The sequence below is a fragment of the Scyliorhinus canicula genome, chromosome 10, assembly GCF_902713615.1.
Source record: "Scyliorhinus canicula chromosome 10, sScyCan1.1, whole genome shotgun sequence".
Lineage (NCBI taxonomy): Eukaryota > Metazoa > Chordata > Chondrichthyes > Carcharhiniformes > Scyliorhinidae > Scyliorhinus > Scyliorhinus canicula.
The window spans coordinates 2,373,778-2,394,474 of NC_052155.1; the positions used below are offsets into that span (position 1 = coordinate 2,373,778).

General features: G+C 55.6%; 1 protein-coding gene and 1 long non-coding RNA gene across 2 annotated transcripts in view; both read right to left on the reverse strand.

Moving 5' to 3' along the window:
• atg9b (autophagy related 9B) overlaps nucleotides 1–20,697 on the reverse strand; it is a 419,304-nt gene that overhangs the window by 54,227 nt on the left and 344,380 nt on the right. The gene's annotated exons all lie outside the window — the stretch shown is intronic.
• LOC119972182 overlaps nucleotides 15,939–20,697 on the reverse strand; it is a 158,544-nt gene continuing 153,785 nt past the window's right edge. The window contains exon 3 of the long non-coding RNA XR_005462012.1: nucleotides 15,939–16,080. This is a non-coding gene — a long non-coding RNA (uncharacterized LOC119972182). The remainder of the gene's footprint in view (nucleotides 16,081–20,697) is intronic.

The following is a 20,697-nucleotide window of genomic DNA, read 5'->3' on the forward strand; positions in this document are numbered from 1 at the left end:
AAACCCCACCCACAAAGAGCCCCCCCCCCCACACACACACACACACACACACACACACAGGGACAGGCAGACAGGGAGCGACACACACAAACAGACACACACAGACAAACACACACAGACAGCCACACACAGACAGACAGACACACACACACACACACACAAACAGACACACACAGACAAACACACACAGACAGCCACACACAGACAGACATACAGACAGACACACAGATAGACACACACACACAGATAGACACACACACACAAACAGACACACACACACACATAGACACACACAAACAGACAGACAGCCACACACAGACAGCCACACACAGACAGACACACACAGACAGCCACACACAGACAGCCACACACAGACAGCCACACACAGACAGACACACACAGACAGCCACACACAGACAGCCACACACAGACAGCCACACACAGACAGCCACACACAGACACACACACACAAACAGACACACACACACAAACAGACAGACAGCCACACACAGACACACACACACAAACAGACACACACACACAAACAGACAGACAGACACACACAGACACACACAGACAGCCACACACAGGCAGCCACACACAGACACACACAGACAGACAGACACACACAGACAGACACACACAGACACACACACACACACACACAGGCAGCCACACACAGGCAGCCACACACAGGCAGCCACACACAGACAGACAGACACACACAGACAGACACACACATACAGACACACACACACACACACAGACAGCCACACACAGACAGCCACACACAGGCAGCCACACACAGACAGCCACACACAGACAGCCACACACAGACAGCCACACACAGGCAGCCACACACAGACAGCCACACACAGGCAGCCACACACAGACAGCCACACACAGACAGCCACACACAGACAGCCACACACAGACAGCCACACACAGGCAGCCACACACAGACAGCCACACACAGACAGCCACACACAGACAGCCACACACAGACAGCCACACACAGGCAGCCACACACAGACAGCCACACACAGACAGACACACACAGACAGACACACACAGACAGACAGGCACAGACAGACAGGCACACACACAGAGACACACAGACAGACACACACAGAGCCACACACACACAGGCAGACAGACACAAGCACACAGGGATACACACAGACATACACCCCACCCACAAAGAGCCCCCCCCCCCCCACACACACACACACACACACGAGGTCAGATGACCAAAACCTTTAAGTTTTAAAGCGTGTCTTTGAAAAGAAAAATGAGGGAGGGAGGGACGGAGGGTCAAAGAGGTTTAGGGAGGGAGGGAATTCCACAGCTGACAGTCCAGACAGCTGAAGGCTGGTAACCAGTTGGCAGATTGAGTTACAGGGTTACAGGATCAAAGCACGGCCAACAACACCAATCCCTCACTCCGATGACAGGCACATAAATCCCAGGCAGTCACATTGCCTTGCACACCGGATCCACAAACGTGTCCACAAAGCGACCGACTTGAAAAACACAGCTGGTTCACCTATTGTGGTGAACCACTGTGTGTGTACCTGTATTAGGGGGTGTAAGGTAGGGCCTGTACTACAGGTTCGCCGGTAGCCCCTGCCGGTTAGCTCCGCCCACAAGGAGCCGTATAAATATGCCACCTGATCAGCCATTCTGTCAGCTGCAGTAGGAGGCCACGCATCTGACTGTAATAAAGCCACAGTTGTACCAATCTGAGTCTTTCGTGCAATTGATCGCATCAATTTATTCCAGTCAGATTTACAGAGATGGATATCAGAATCAAAGCAGATCGCCTGCAGCTGGATCCGGACTCGCCCGACGCCACAAAGGACTTTAATCACTGGCTAGCTTGTTTTTTTTCTTTTCTTTTTTTTTTATAAATTTAGAGTACCCAATTATTTTTTCCAATTAAGGGGCAATTAAACATGGCCAATCCACCTATCCTGCACATCTTTTGGGTGAAACCCACGCAGACACGGGGAGAATGTGCAAACTCCTCATGGACAGTGACCCAGGGCCGGGATTCGAACCCGGGTCCTCAGCGCCATAGGCAGCAATGCTAACCACTGTGCCACCGTGCTGCCCTTGGCTAGCTTGTTTTGAGGCTTACATCAACGCTGCGAATCCCACGCCGACGGAAGCTCAGAAGATTCAGGTTTTATACTCCAGGTTGAGCTCCCACGTGTTCCCGTTGATCCAAGACACCCCGAGTTACGTGGAAGCAATGGCACTCCTAAAAGAGAACTACGCACAGAAAGCAAACACGCTCTTCACCAGGCACGTACTCGCCACTCAGGCACGTACTCAGCTCCCTGGCGAGACTATTGAAGACTTCTGGCGGGCTCTAATCCCACTTGTACGGGACTGTGACTGTCAGGCTGTTACGGCCACTGAACATTCCAATGTCCTCATGCACGATGCATTCGTAACAGGGATTGCGTCGGACCCCATCCGACAACGACTGCTGGAAGGGGCCACACTCGACCTGGCGGAGACGAAAGCTTTAGCGCTCTCCATGACCGTTGCATCTCGAAACGTCCAGGCCTACCTCGCTCGCCGCGCGGCCCACCCGTCCTACCCCTCCTGGACCCCGTAAACAACAACCCAGGCTGGGGCCCTGCTAAATCAATATGCCTGCGCCGCAGGCCAATCCGCGCACCCCAGGTGTCCCCGCTGCTACTTCTGCGGTCAGCAGAAGCACCCCTGCCAACGCTGCCCGACCGTGTCGCCATTTGCAAGTCCTGCAGTAAAAAGGGCCACTTTGCAGCTGTGTGCCAGGCCCGAGCAGTCGCCGCTATCGCGCCCGCAATCGCCTCCTCCCCCCGCCGAATGCACAATGGGCATCACCATCTTCTCCTCCCGGTGCCACATGCGACCAGTGGGCGTGCCATCTTCTCCCCCCAGGTCCATGTGCGGCCATTGGGCGCCGCCATCCCCACCCCCTTCACTCCACGTATGGCCAGTTGGCACCACCATCTTGCCCCGCCCCCGCAACGTGCGCTCCATGGGCGCCGCCATTTTGTTCCCTACAGGACCCCCGGGCGCCGCCATTTTGTCTCCCTCACGGGGCTGGAACGCCAGATCTGGGTCGCCGACGGTCTATATCTGAAACCTCGGACGACCACCCGCAGCTCGCCTCGATGACACTGGACGAGTCCCGTCCCCACAACCTGGCCACCGCGTCAACGACGGTGAAAATCAACGGCCACGTGACCTCTTGCCTGCTGGACTCCGGGAGCACCGAAAGCTTCACACACGCAGACACCCCGGCAACCAACGGATCTCCCTGGCCTCCGGATCCCACCCTGTCCCGATCCAAGGGTTCTGCGTGGTCAATCTCACTGTCCAGGGTGTAGAATTCAGCGGTTTCCGCCTCTACGTCCTCCCCAACTTCTGCGCAGCACTATTGCTGGGCCTGGATTTTCAGTGCAACCTCCAGAGCCTCACCCTCAAATTCGGCGGGCCCCTACCTCCACTCACCGTTTGCGGCCTCGCGACCCTCAAGGTTGAGCCCACCCCCTCCCTCTTTGCCAATCTAACTGCGGATTGCAAGCCCGTCGCCACCAGGAGCAGACGGTACAGCACCCAGGACAAGACCAGCACTGGGCTAAATCGCTGGCTTTTAAAGCAGACCAAGCAGGCCGGCAGCACGGTTCAATTCCCGTATCAGCCTCCCCGGACAGGCCCCGGATTGTGGCGACTAGGGGCTTTTCACAGTAACTTCATTGAAGCCTACTCGTGACAATAAGCGATTTTCATTTCATTTCACACAGACCCTCGCAGAGCACACTGACCCTCACACTGACCCTCACAGCGCACACTGACCCTCACACTGACCCTCACACTGACCCTCACAGCGCACACTGACCCTCACAGCGCACACTGACCCTCACACTGACCCTCACAGCGCACACTGACCCTCACACTGACCCTCACAGCGCACACTGACCCTCACACTGACCCTCACACTGACCCTCACAGCGCACACTGACCCTCACAGCGCACACTGACCCTCACACTGTCCCTCACACTGACCCTCACACAGACCCTCACAGCGCACACTGACCCTCACACTGACCCTCACACTGACACTCACAGCGCACACTGACCCTCACACTGACCCTCACACAGACCCTCACACAGACCCTCACAGCGCACACTGACCCTCACACTGACCCTCACAGCGCACTGACCCTCACACTGACCCTCACAGCGCACACTGACCCTCACACTGACCCTCACAGCGCACACTGACCCTCACACTGACCCACACACTGACCCTCACAGCGCACACTGACCCTCACACTGACCCTCACACTGACCCACACACAGACCCTCACAGCGCACACTGACCCTCACAGCGCACACTGACCCTCACACTGACCCTCACAGCGCCCACTGACCCTCACACTGACCCACACACTGACCCTCACAGCGCACACTGACCCTCACACTGACCCTCACACTGACCCACACACAGACCCTCACAGCGCACACTGACCCTCACACAGACCCTCACAGCGCACACTGACCCTCACAGCGCACACTGACCCTCACAGCGCACACTGACCCTCACACTGACCCTCACAGCGCCCACTGACCCTCACACTGACCCACACACTGACCCTCACAGCGCACACTGACCCTCACACTGACCCTCACACTGACCCACACACAGACCCTCACAGCGCACACTGACCCTCACACTGACCCTCACAGCCCACACTGACCCTCACACTGACCCTCACAGCGCCCACTGACCCTCACACTGACCCACACACTGACCCTCACAGCGCCCACTGACCCTCACACTGACCCACACACTGACCCTCACAGCGCACACTGACCCTCACACTGACCCTCACACAGACCCTCACAGCGCACACTGACCCTCACACTGACCCTCACAGCGCACACTGACCCTCACAGCGCACACTGACCCTCACAGCCCACACTGACCCTCACACTGACCCACACGGACCCTCACACTGACCCTCACAGCGCACACTGACCCTCACACTGACCCGCACACTGACCCTCACAGCGCACACTGACCCTCACACTGACCCGCACACTGACCCGCACACTGACCCGCACACTGACCCTCACACTGACACTCGCACTGACACTCGCACTGACACTCGCACTGACACTCGCACTGACACTCGCACTGACACTCGCACTGACCCTCACACTGACCCTCACACTGACCCTCACAGCGCACACTGACCCTCACACTGACCCTCACAGCGCCCACTGACCCTCACACTGACCCTCACAGCGCACACTGACCCTCACACTGACCCTCACACAGACCCTCACAGCGCACACTGACCCTCACACTGACCCTCACAGCGCACACTGACCCTCACAGCCCACACTGACCCTCACACTGACCCACACGGACCCTCACACTGACCCTCACAGCGCACACTGACCCTCACACTGACCATCACACTGACCCTCACACTGACCCGCACACTGACCCTCACAGCGCACACTGACCCGCACACTGACCCTCACACTGACTCACTGACCCTCACACTGACCCTCACACTGACCCTCACACTGACCCTCACACTGACCCTCACACTGACCCTCACACTGACCCTCACAGCGCACACTGACACTCGCACTGACCCTCACAGCGCACACTGACCCTCACACTGACCCTCACAGCGCACACTGACCCTCACAGCGCACACTGACCCTCACAGCGCACACTGACCCTCACAGCGCCCACTGACCCTCACACTGACCCTCACAGCGCACACTGACCCTCACACTGACCCTCACACAGACCCTCACAGCGCACACTGACCCTCACACTGACCCTCACAGCGCACACTGACCCTCACAGCGCACACTGACCCTCACAGCGCACACTGACCCTCACAGCCCACACTGACCCTCACACTGACCCACACGGACCCTCACACTGACCCTCACAGCGCACACTGACCATCACAGCGCACACTGTCCCTCACAGCGCACACTGACCCTCACACTGACCCTCACACTGACCCTCACAGCGCACACTGACCCTCACACTGACCCTCACACAGACCCTCACAGCGCACACTGACCCTCACACTGACCCTCACAGCGCACACTGACCCTCACACTGACCCTCACAGCGCACACTGACCCTCACACTGACCCTCACACTGACCCTCACACTGACCCTCACAGCGCACACTGACCCTCACAGCGCACACTGACCCTCACAGCCCACACTGACCCTCACACTGACCCTCACACTGACCCTCACAGCGCACACTGACCCTCACACTGACCATCACACTGACCCTCACAGCGCCCACTGACCCTCACACTGACCCTCACACTGACCCTCACACTGACCCTCACACTGACCCTCACACTGACTCACTGACCCTCACACTGACCCTCACACTGACTCACTGACCCTCACACTGACCCTCACACTGACCCTCACACTGACACACTGACCCTCACACTGACCCTCACACTGACCCTCACACTGACCCGCACACTGACCCTCACAGCGCACACTGACCCTCACAGCGCACACTGACCCTCACACTGACCCTCACAGAGCACACTGACCATCACAGCGCACACTGTCCCTCACAGCGCACACTGACCCTCACACTGACCCTCACACTGACCCTCACACTGACCCTCACAGCGCACACTGACCCTCACACTGACCCTCACAGCGCACACTGACCCACACGGACCCTCACACTGACCCTCACAGCGCACACAGACCCTCACACTGACCCTCACAGCGCACACTGACCCTCACACTGACCCTCACAATGACCCTCACAGCGCACACTGACCCTCACACTAACCCTCACAGCGCACACTGACCCTCACACTGACCCTCACAGCGCACACTGACCCTCACACTGACCCTCACAGCGCACACTGACCCTCACACTGACCCTCACACTGACCCTCACAGCGCACACTGACCCTCACACTGACCCTCACAGCGCACTGACCCTCACACTGACCCTCACAGCACACACTGACCCTCACACTGACCCTCACAGCGCACACTGACCCTCACACAGACCCTCACACTGACCCTCACACTGACCCTCACACTGACCCTCACACTGACCCTCACAGCGCACACTGACCCTCACAGCGCACACTGACCCTCACACTGACCCTCACACTGACCCTCACACTGACCGTCACAGCGCACACTGACCATCACAGCGCACACTGTCCCTCACAGCGCACACTGACCCTCACACTGACCCTCACACTGACCCCCACAGCGCCCACTGACCCTCACACTGACCCTCACAGCGCACACTGACCCTCACACTGACCCTCACACAGACCCTCACAGCGCACACTGACCCTCACAGCGCACACTGACCCTCACACTGACCCTCACACTGACCCTCACACTGACCCCCACAGCGCCCACTGACCCTCACACTGACCCTCACAGCGCACACTGACCCTCACACTGACCCTCACACAGACCCTCACAGCGCACACTGACCCTCACACTGACCCTCACAGCGCACACTGACCCTCACAGCGCACACTGACCCTCACAGCCCACACTGACCCTCACACTGACCCTCACACTGACTCACTGACCCTCACACTGACCCTCACACTGACCATCACACTGACCCGCACACCTGACCCGCACACTGACCCCAACACTGACACTCGCACTGACCCTCGCACTGACCTCACACTGACCCTCACACTGACCCACACACTGACCCTCACAGCGCACACTGACCCTCACAGCGCACACAGACCCTCACACTGACCATCACAGCGCACACTGTCCCCTCACAGCGCACACTGACCCTCACACTGACCCTCACACTGACCCTCACACTGACGCTTACACTGACCCTCACAGCGCACACTGACCTCACACTGACCCTCACAGCGACTCACTGACCCTCACACTGACCCTCACACTGACCCTCACAGCCCACACTGACCCACACGGACCTCACGACTGACCCTCACACTGCCCTCACAGCGCACACAGACCCTCACACTGACCCTCACAGCGCACACTGACCCTCAGCACTGACCCTCACAATGACCCTCACAGCGCACACTGACCCTCACACTAACCCTCACAGCGCACACTGACCCTCACACTGACCCTCACAGCGCACACTGACCCTCACACTGACCCTCACAGCGCACACTGACCCTCACACTGACCCTCACAGCGCACACTGACCCTCACACTGACCCTCACAGCGCACACTGACCCTCACACTGACCCTCACAGCACACACTGACCCTCACACTGACCCTCACAGCGCACACTGACCCTCACACTGACCCTCACAGCGCACACTGACCCTCACAGCGCACACTGACCCTCACACTGACCCTCACACTGACCCACACGGACCCTCACACTGACCCTCATAGCGCACACTGACCCTCACACTGACCATCACACTGACCCTCACACTGACCCTCACACTGACCCGCACACTGACCCGCACACTGACCCTCACACTGACCCGCACACTGACCCGCACACTGACCCTCGCACTGACCCTCACAGCGCACACTGACCCTCACACTGACCCCGCACACTGACCCTCACAGCGCACACTGACCCTCGCACTGACCCTCACAGCGCACACTGACCCTCGCACTGACCCTCACACTGACCCTCACACTGACCCTCACACTGACCCTCACACTGACCCTCACACTGACCCTCACACTGTCAGTCACACTGTCAGTCACACCGACCCTCACACTGACCCTCACACTGACCCTCACAGCCCACACTGACCCTCACACTGACCCTCACACTGACCCTCACAGCGCACACTGACCCTCACACTGACCCTCACAGCCCACACTGACCCTCACACTGACCCTCACAGCGCACACTGACCCTCACACTGACCCTCACACTGACCCTCACAGCGCACACTGACCCTCACACTGACCCTCACAGCGCACATGACCCTCACACTGACCCTCAAACTGACCCTCACAGAGCACACTGACCCTCACACTGACCCTCACAGCGCACACTGACCCTCACACTGACCCTCACACTGACCCTCACAGCCCACACAGACCCTCACAGCGCACACTGACCCTCACACTGACCCTCACACTGACCCTCTACACTAACCCTCTACACTGACCCTCTACACTGACCCTCTACACTGACCCTCTACACTGACCCTCTACACTGACCCTCTACACTGACCCTCTACACTGACCCTCACAGCGCACACTGACCCTCTACACTGACCCTCACAGCGCACACTGACCCTCCACATTAACCCTCTACACTGACCCTCACAGCGCACACTGACCCTCACACTGACCTCACAGCGCACACTGACCCTCACAGCGCACACTGACCCTCACAGCGCACACTGACCCTCACACTGACCCTCACACTGACCCTCACACTGACCCTCACACGCACACACTGACCCTCACAGCGCACACTGACCCTCACACTGGACCCTCACACTGGACCCTCACACTGACCCTCACACTGACCCTCACACTGACCCTCACACTGACCCTCACACTGACCCTCACAGCGCACACTGACCCTCACACTGACTCACTGACCCTCACACTGACCCTCACACTGACCCTCACAGCGCACACTGACCCTCACACTGACCCTCACACTGACCCTCACACTGACCCTCACACTGACCCTCACACTGACCCTCACACTGACCCTCACAGCGCACACTGACCCTCACACTGACCCTCACAGAGCACACTGACCCTCACACTGACCCTCACACTGACCCTCGCACTGACCCTCACACTGACCCTCACACTGACCCTCACACTGACCCTCACACTGACCCTCACACTGACCTTCACACTGACCCTCACACTGACCCTCACAGAGCACACTGACCCTCACACTGACCCTCACAGCGCACACTGACCCTCACACTGACCCTCACAGCGCACACTGACCCTCACACTGACCCTCACACTGACCCTCACAGCGCACACTGACCCTCACACTGACCCTCACACTGACCCTCACAGCGCACACTGACCCTCACACTGACCCTCACAGCGCACACTGACCCTCACACTGACCCTCGCAGCGCACACTGACCCTCACACTGACCCTCACACTGACCCTCACAGCGCACACTGACCCTCACAGCGCACACTGACCCTCACAGCGCACACTGACCCTCACACTGACCCTCACACTGACCCTCACAGCGCACACTGACCCTTTCCTTTGTTGTCACTCACCTGCACTAGTGCACTTCGCCATGCCTGAATATCCCCCCCCCGCCCCGAGAAATATCCTGAAGTACGACAGATACAATCAACAACGTGCAGAACAAGCCCCCTAACAACAGACCTGCATTTATATCCCACCTTTCATAAACTCCGAGCATCCCAAAGTGCTCCAGACCGAATAATGCACTTGTCTATTGTCGTCACTGTCCTCATGTGAGAAATGCAGCAGCAAGTTTGCACACAGATAGACTCCAATTGTAGCAAAGAGATAATAATGACCAAACCATCTGTTTGTGATAGCTATTGGCCAGAACACCAAGGAGAATTCTACCCGTCATTGAACACTGAGATTGTTCACATCACAGTTACATTTCATCTTTTAACGAAATACAACCCATGACCAGATAATACATCTAAATATGCATCTTTTATCTTTAGCTATTTGTTCTCTTTTCACGTCTGAATGAAGATGCTAAAGACCTTTACCTCGCTCATGTTGAAAGATGTCCGCTGTCAGTAGCTGCCTCTGAAATATCCGTTAGTACCTCGTGCCTGAGCTCTCTGAACTGAAGGCAGTCAGAACATCGCTGCTAATTTCTCTCAAAAGATCCAGTCACAGCCTTTTGCGATAAGCACCTTTATCACCTGAGATTTAACCTGACCAGCACTCTCGTCCCCGATACGGGCTGCTTTGTTACTAATCACCGATAACGTCTCTATTTATTGAAGGGCATGGTGCTGTGCCCCACACCACGCGGTCCTCATTAACAAGCCTCAGCTCCAGCAAAACCTACACCTGTACCACACTCCAAATATTTGGAGAAGGCGCCCTGAATCAGCTGGTCCTGAGCCAATAAGAGTGGTAGAGCCACGGGGAGTGGAGCAGTCACCTTGTCAAACATCTGAAGGTTTAATGCCTGACAGTCACCTACAAAGCAGGAAGGTCTCAGCTCCGAAGGACCACAGACCCTCAAGGTACATTGTCCATCGGATTGTTATAGTGGAACACAGCGTCTGCTGGTACAGGCTGAGTATCCCTTATCCGGAATTCCGCAAACCCCACTTCTTTCCACGCGCCGTGACATCATCAGTGGGAATTCCAACAAGGCTCTGGGAAGGATCCTGGGCGGTGCACAGACCCCAACACGCCGCACACGCACAGGTCCCAACACGCCGAACACGCACAGGTCCCAACACGGTGCACACGCACAGGTCCCAACACGGTGCACACGCACAGGTCCCAACACGGTGCACACGCACAGGTCCCAACACGGTGCACACGCACAGGTCCCAACACGGTGCACACGCACAGGTCCCAACACGGTGCACACGCGCAGGTCCCAACACGTTGCACACACGCAGGTTCCAACACGCTGCGCATGCGCAGGTCCAAACACGCCGCACACACGCAGGTCCCAACACGTTGCACACACGCAGGTTCCAACACGCTGCGCATGCGCAGGTCCAAACACGCCGCACACACGCAGGCGCCAACATGACGCACGTGCGCAGGCCCCAACACGGTGCACACGCACAGGTCCCAACATGCCGTACGTGCGCAGGCCCCAACACGGTGCACACGCGCAGGCCCCAACACGGTGCACACGCGCAGACCCCAACACAACACAAGTGAGCAGGCCCCCCTCCGTACGGACCCTCTGAGAATACAGCGCTCCCTCAGTACTGACCCTCTGACAGTGCGGCACTCCCTCAATACTGACCCTCTGACAGTGCAGCACTCCCTCAGTACTGACCCTCTGACAGTGCGGCACTCCCTCAGTACTGACCCTCTGACAGTGCGGCACTCCCTCAGTACTGACCCTCTGACAGTGCAGCACTCCCTCAGTACTGACCCTCTGACAGTGCGGCACTCCCTCAGTACTGACCCTCTGACAGTGCGGCACTCCCTCAGTACTGACCCTCTGACAGTGCGGCACTCCCTCAGTACTGACCCTCTGACAGTGCAGCACTCCCTCAGTACTGACCCTCTGACAGTGCAGCACTCCCTCAGTACTGACCCTCTGACAGTGCAGCACTCCCTCAGTACTGACCCTCTGACAGTGCAGCACTCCCTCAGTACTGACCCTCTGACTGTGCGGCACTCCCTCAGTACTGACCCTCTGACAGAGCAGCACTCCCTCAGTACTGTCCCTCTGACTGTGCGGCACTCCCTCAGTACTGACCCTCTGAAAGTGCAGCACTCCCTCAGTACTGACCCTCTGACAGTGCAGCACTCCCTCAGTACTGACCCTCTGACAGTGCGGCACTCCCTCAGTACTGACCCTCTGACAGTGCGGCCCTCCCTCAGTACTGACCCTCTGACAGTGCGGCACTCCCTCAGTACTGACCCTCTGACAGTGTGGCACTCCCTCAGTACTGACCCTCTGACAGTGCGGCACTCCCTCAGTACTGACCCTCTGACAGTGCGGCACTCCCTCAGTACTGTCCCTCTGACAGTGCAGCACTCCCTCAGTACTGACCCTCTGACAGTGTGGCACTCCCTCCGTACTGACCCTCTGACAGTGCAGCACTCCCTCAGTACTGACCCTCTGACAGTGCGGCGCTCCCTCAGTACTGACCCTCTGACAGTGCGGAGCTCCCTCAGTACTGACCCTCTGACAGTGCGGAGCTCCCTCAGTCCTGACCCTCTGACAGTGCGGCACTCCCTCAGTACTGACCCTCTGACAGTGCAGCACTCCCTCAGTACTGACCCTCTGACAGTGCAGCACTCCCTCAGTCCTGACCCTCTGACAGTGCAGCACTCCCTCAGTACTGACCCTCTGACAGTGCAGCACTCCCTCAGTCCTGACCCTCTGACTGTGCGGCACTCCCTCAGTACTGTCCCTCTGACTGTGCGGCACTCCCTCAGTACTGACCCTCTGACAGTGCAGCACTCCCTCAGTACTGACCCTCTGACAGTGCGATGCTCCCTCAGTACTGACCCTCCGACAGTGCAGCACTCCCTCAGTCCTGACCCTCTTGACTGTGCGGCACTCCCTCAGTCCTGACCCTTCAATACTGCACCAGGAGTGTCAGTCTGGAGTGGGTCCGAACCCACAACATTCTGACTCAGACACGAGACGGCTACTGACTAAGTCACAGATGTCATTGAGGAAAGACACTGAAGATCATTTGAAAGGCAGGTTGCCCACTCAACCTCTCAATGATGTGAAACTTTTACGGGAAATCCATAGAACTGTTTGAGCCTCTAAACATATATGCAAAAGCTTCACAAATGTATCAAAGGGTAGAATGCTGAAAGAAACCGCTTGACAAAGAATCTGCCGTCAAAAGGCCATTGTTATCACAGTCAGTCAAGGAGACATTGTAAATTCAAGGCCACCCATCCTCTTATCTTAACAAGAAGTTTCCACTCTTGATGTCTGCAGCTGTGAAACGTTGAGCAATGTAGGAAGACGAGGAGAGCATTCAATCACTGGAGTTCATTGCATCATTCAATATTAGATCATGGTTCATCCGTGGTTTTGCAGCCTTGCTCAACAAAAGTCAAACAGTTTTCAGCAGAAGTGTTTTCTGTTTACAGAGTTGATGTAAGACACAGGTGATGATTCAATATTGCAGGTGCTGCTTGAATCCATTGCATCAACATGTCCTGCCCATAAAACTCAGCCTCATTCTGTCTCAACATGCTCCCAGCATTTCTATCACATATTCACAACTTCTTCAAATTAGTTTGCAACACCCCACTTACATAAACAACTTGCATTGACACACACCCTTACCATAATCAAAGGTCCCAAGCTAGAAACAACACTGAGTCACATAAGGAGATGTAAGGGCAGATGGCTAAGAGCTTGGTCACAGATAAACGTTAAGGAGTTTCTGAAGGAGGATAGATAGAGGCACAGGGATGTGTTGCTGCAGTTATACAGGGCCTTGTGAGGCCACACTTGGGAGTATTGTGTGCAGTTAAGGTCTCCTTCTCTGAGCAAGGATGTTCTTGCTCTCAAGGGAGAGCAGCAAAGGTTTACCAGATTCCAGGGATGGCGGGACTGTCACATGAGGAGAGATTGCCTAGGTTGGGATTGTTCTCGCTGGAGTTCAGAAGAATGAGGGAGGATCTCATAGAGACGTATAAAATTCTAACAGGACTGGACAGGGTAGATGCAGGGAAGATGTTACCAATGATGGGTGTGTCCAGAACCAGGGGTCACAGCCTGAGGATTCAGGGTAAACCATTTCGGACAGAGATAAGGAGACATTTCTTCACAAAGAGTGGCGAGCCTGTGGAATTCATTACCACAGGAAGTAGTTGATGCTAAAACTTTTTAATATATTCAAGAGGCGGCTGGATATAGTACTTGGGGAGAATGGGATCTAAGGCTATGGGGAGAAAGCAGGATTAGGCTATTGAGTTGGATGGTCAGCCATGATCGTGATGAATGGCGGAGCAGGCTCGAAGGGCCAAAAGGCCTCCTCCTGCTCCTATCTTATATGTATCTATGCCAACCCCTGGATCGTGTGTTCCCGTTCTGGGGGCAATCCCAGCCCCTGCCCCACTGGTCACCCATATCTCCCACTAACCGCGGAGGCCTTTGCTGCGCAGCTGAAGGCTGTTGGGAATTGGGAATCTTTGTTAAGTGAGCACTTCACACATCCAATTGGATTCCTGTGGATGGGCGGGCAATGTAGCATGTGGGAGTTATTGCCCAGCACCCCTATCAGACAATGAGACCTAAACATTGCAGGAAGCAACACCTAGGAAGCAGCGATCAACATCCAAACACCCAGGTGCTGGACCCCAACACGATGGACATTTCTACAACCAGAGGTGGGTGTGTGCACTGGGGAGGGAACTAGTCGCCGTCCAGGTAACGTTACGTGGTGTCTGGGGTGCAGGGTTTGGAGGCCAGTGAGCAGGAGTCCGTGCTGCAGCCAGGGGTGCATGGGCCCCTGCTCACTGGAAGGGCGTGCTGGATTGGGGAGGGGGCAATGGGGGGACTAGAGGGTCCTGGGGTGGAAGACACTGCTGTTTGTCAGTGTCACACCTTCACGGCATGCTTGAGGGACCTCCTCCAGCTGCAGTGTTCCTAACTCTATTGCTCCTGTATGAGATTGGAATGTGGGATCAGTTTAACATCCTCATCAAAGACAGCAAGTCCGACAACATTTAGGAGAATTCAAAACTGAGAAATTCCAACCTTCAGGAAAGACTAAACAAAAAGCTCATTTCCTCTCAGACTCCTGGGAGTGTTTGTCATTGGTTATCTGAATCCAATTAGACTGAGGGGGTGACTTCATCGAGGTCTTTAAAATTATGAAGGGTTTCAAAATTGAATAATTGTAGAAAAGATATCTCCACTTGTGGGAAGCCTAAAACTGGAGACCATCAATATAAGTTTGTCACCAATAAATCCAATAGGGAATTAAGGAGAAACTTCTTTACCCAAAGAGTGGGAAGAATCTGGAACACGTCCCGACATGGAGAGGTTCAGGCAGAAAGCACAGATGTGTTTAAGAAGTTGGATACACACGAGAGAGAAAGGAATGAGAGGCTATGATGAGAGGTGTGGGAGGAGGCCCAGGTAGACCTTAAACCCCTCTCCCACAAACCTTCCCCCAAAATTCTCAATCCCCAGGACAAACTACACCAGTTGTTCATCGGAAAAAGGGTTCTGGATACTTACACACTGAACCACGATGTGAATCTCTGGTGAAACCGGCGAGTCCATCCTGTTGATTTGACGTAGCGATGTAGACGTTATCTGAAGACGTCCCTTTTTAACCTTTTTCCTGTTCACGCAAATTCAGTGAATGTCTTTGGGACAGCATAACCTGTAAATTCAGATTGAGGAGAAACAAATCCCATCACTACTTCTGGTCTCACTTCCATTCCAATGTTTGCCATTATAATATCCTATCCCATGGAAACAGCCTTTGGATATTTGACACATTAATATCATTGTCCTGTCAGAGGTAGTGTTGTCGGTGCTTTGTGATCTCCCAATTCATCCGCCTGCTCCGACCAGCTCCATTATTCTGAGCACAATTTAACCACTGCGTTGCACCTGGCGGGAAAGGCCAACATGGAGATTTGCGCCAGTTTACCATCAAACCGGCCCGCTACCGATGGGAAGGTCTGGCTCTAGCCCAAAGATGGCGAGCTGATCATTAACCCCAATTTGCATTCATTTCCATCTCATTAGCAATATTGACGTTTTTTATTGAAAAATATTTTATTGAGTCATTGATATATTCACACAACAAACAGAGATCGAAGTTAATGGCATTGATTCCCTGGGAGTTAACTGCCGCTCCATCGAGAAATCACGCGGGTGTTGTTTAGCACATCCTTTTAAAAACGTGAAGGGGATAGATAGATTGGACGTTCAGAGACTATTTCCTCGGGTGGATGTAGCTGTTACAAGGGGGCATAACTATAAGATTCAGGGTGGGAGATATAGGAGGGATATCCGAGGTAGGTTCTTTACTCAGAGAGTGGTTAGGGTGTGGAATGGACTGCCTGCTGTGATAGTGGAGTCGGACACTTCAGGAACTTTCAAGCGGTTATTGGATAGGCACATGGAGCACACCAGACTGACAGGGAGTTGGATAGCTTGATCTTGGTTTCGGACAATGCTCGGCACAACATCGAGGGCCGAAGGGCCTGTTCTGTGCTGTACTGTTTTATGGAGCTGCGCAACGGCTGTGGAGGGGAACCGAGGAGGCGAGTAGCCATTTCCATTTTCCGGCACCAAAACCTCTGTCCCAGAGCTCGGGAGGAGGACCCCCTCATGGGGATCAGGCTTGTTTGGGGGTGCTGAAGCATTCCAGGTCGAAGTCGCCCCTTTTCATTCGAGGACTTCAAGGCATCTTTAAATATTGTGAATACCCATAACAGGGGCAACTACAGCTGCTGTCTGTCTGTCCTACCAAACACTTTCAGGACAAGCTCTGCTCTTGGTTCTATGCTGAAGGTCACTTTAACTCCTGTTGACAGTGAGCAGCCTCGAGCTTCACAGCTGAAGGCTATTGGTGATGAGGAATTGGCCTGGTTAGTTGTGAGAGAACTTCACCTCCATCGACAACGTGATGAAGCAGGTACCCCTCAACATCGGTATCTCCTCCAAGGCCATGAGCATCATGAACTCATTCGTCAACGACATACATAGAAACATAGAGAAAACAGATGCAGGAGGCCATTCGGCCCTTCGAGCCTGCTCCACCAGTCATTATGATCATGGCTGATCATCAAGTTCAAGACCCTACTCCCACCTTCTCCCCATATCCCTTTAGCTCCAAGAGCTGTATCTATTTCCTGCATGAAATTACACAACATTTTAGCCTCAACTGCTTTCTGTGGTGGTGAATTCCACAGATTCCCCGCTCTCTGGGTGAAGACATTTCTCCTCACCTCAATCCTAAAAGGTTTACCCCTTATCCTTAAACTATGACCCCTAGTTCTGGACTCCCCCACCATCGGGAACATTCTTTCCAAATCTACCCTGTCTAATCCTGTTAGAATTTTATAAGTTTCTCCCTCACCCTTCCAAACTCCAATGAATATAATCCTAACCGATTTAGTCTCTCCTCATAAACAGTCCCACCATCCCAGGAATCAGCCTGGTAAACCTTCGCTGCCCTCCCTCCATAGCAAGAACATCCTTCCCCAGATAAGGACACCAAACTGCAGATACTACTCCAGGTGTGGCCTCACCAATGCCCTATACAATTGCAGTAAAACATCTCTATTTCTATAGTCAAACCCTCTCGCTATGAAGGCCAACATCCCATTTGCCTTCTTTACTGCCTGCTGTACCTGCGCACTTACTTTCAGCGACTGATGCACAAGGACAACAAGGTCTCACTGAGTATCCGCCTCTCTCAATTTACACCCATTCCAATAATAATCTGCCTTCCTATTTTTGCTATTGAAGCGAATAACCTCACATTTATCCACATTATACTGTGTCTGTCATGCATGTGCCCACTCACTCAGCCTGTCCAAATCCTGCTGAATCATCTCTGCATCCTCCTCACAGCTCACCCTCCCACCCAACTTTGTATCATCTGCAAATTTGGAAATACATTTAGTTCCCTTCTCCAAATCATTAATATATAACGTGAACAGTTGGAGTCCTGGCACAGATCCCTGCGGTACCCCACTAGTCACTGCCTGCCAATCGGAAAAAGACCCATTTATTGCAATTTTTGCTTCCTGTTTGCTAACCAGCTTTCCATCCATCTCAAGACACTACACGCAATCCCATGCATTTTAACTTTACAAAGCAATCTGCTATGCGAATACTTCTCGAAAGCCTTCTGAAAAGTTACATCCACTAAGTCTCTCTGGTCAACTCTACTAGTTCCATCTTCAAAGAATTCTAGCAGCTTTGCCCAGCATGATTTCCCTCTTGTAAATCCATGCTGACTTTGTCTGATTATACCACTGCTTTCCAAATGCTGCATGAATTCCTTGATAATGGACTCCAGCAACTTCCCTACTACTGTACCGACATTAGGCTCACTGGTCTATTGTTCCCTGTTTTCGCTCGACCTCCGTTATTGAATAGTGGGGTTACAGCCTCTCCCCTTGAATCTGTAGGAAACATTCCAGATTCCAAAGAATTTTGAAAATTGACCGCTAATAGATCTTCTATTTCTAGGGCCACTTCCTCAAGTATTTTGGGATAAACATTATCAAATCCTGAAGATTTATCTGCCTTCAATCCCATTAATTTCCCCCCAAACCATTTCTTCACTAATACTAATTTCCTTCAGCTCCTCACTGAAACTTGTGTTATTCAGAATTTCTGATACATCATTCATGTCTTCCTTTGTGAAGACAGAAACAAAGTACTAAATTACTTCCTCAGCCATTTCTTTGTTCCCCGTTACGAATCCACCTTCTAAGGCAGCACGGTGGCGCAGTTTGCTGCCTCACGGTGCTGAGGACCCGGGTTCGATCCCAGCCCCGGGTCAACTTGCGTTTGGAGTTTGCACATTGTTCCCGTGTCTGCCTGGGTCTCACCCTCATAGGACAAAAAGATGTGCAGGATAGGTGGATTGGTCATGCTAAAGTGCCCCTTAATTGGGAAAAAAAAGGAATTTGGGTACTCTTAAGTTACATTAAAAAATGACTACATCTTCGAGCTCATCATGGGTGAGGTTTCCCGCCTGGCCCATTCCAACATGAATCACACCATCAGCTCCCGGGAGATCCAGCCCACAGGCCACCTGGTGCTGGCCGGGGAACTGGCAACACGACATGTCGCTGGGGACAAAGCCGGTGACCAAGTCCTCAGCAGGTCTGGGCATGGGGTATAATTTCTACGCTACAAGATTCTACGGGCAGGATTGTCCGGTCCTTCCCACTGCCAGGATTGTCGAATCCTGGCCGCTGCAGGGAACCCCTAGCGCTGCCGGGAACATCCGGACCTGCCCGCTGCCGGGAACATCCGGACCTGCTCGCTGCCGGGAGGGCCCGGACCTGCCCGCTGCCGGGAGAGTCTGGTCCTGGTCGCTGCCGGGAACGCCCAGACCTGCCCGCTGCCGGGAGGGCCCGGTCGTGCCCGCTGCCGGGAGGGCCCGGTCGTGCCCGCTGCCGGGAGGGCTCGGTCGTGCCCGCTGCCGGGAGGGCTCGGTCCTGCCCGCTGCCGGGAGGGCCCGGTCGTGCCCGCTGCCGGGAGGGCTCGGTCCTACCCGCTGCCGGGAAGGCCCGGTCGTGCCCGCTGCCGGGAGGGCTCGGTCCTACCCGCTGCCGGGAAGGCCCGGTCGTGCCCGCTGCCGGGAGGGCTCGGTCCTGCCCGTTGCCGGGAGGGCTCGGTCCTGCCCGCTGCCGGGAGGGCTCGGTCCTGCCCGCTGCCGGGAGCGCCCGGTCCTGCCCGCTGCCGGGATGGCCTGGTCCTGCCCGCTGCCGGGAGCGCCCGGTCCTGCCCGCTGCCGGGAGGGCTCGGTCCTGCCCACTGCCGGGAGAGCCCGGTCCTGCCCGCTGCCGGGAGCGCCCAGTCGTGCCCGCTGCCGGGAGGGCTCGGTCCTGCCCGCTGCCGGGAGCGCCCGGTCCTGCCCGCTGCCGGGAGCGCCCGGTCCTGCCCGCTGCCGGGAGCGCCCGGACCTGCCCGCTGCCGGGAGAGCCCGGTCCTGCCCGCTGCCGGGAGCGCCCGGACCTGCCCGCTGCCGGGAGCGCCCGGTCGTGCCCGCTGCCGGGAGGGCTCGGTCCTGCCCGCTGCCGGGAGGGCTCGGTCCTGCCCGCTGCCGGGAGGGCTCGGTCCTGCCCGCTGCCGGGAAGGCCCGGTCGTGCCCGCTGCCGGGAGGGCTCGGTCCTGACCGTTTGCCGGGAGGGCTCGGTCCTGCCCGCTGCCGGGAGGGCTCGGTCCTGCCCGCTGCCGGGAGCGCCCGGTCCTGCCCGCTGCCGGGAGGGCCCGGTCCTGCCCGCTGCCGGGAGCGCCCGGT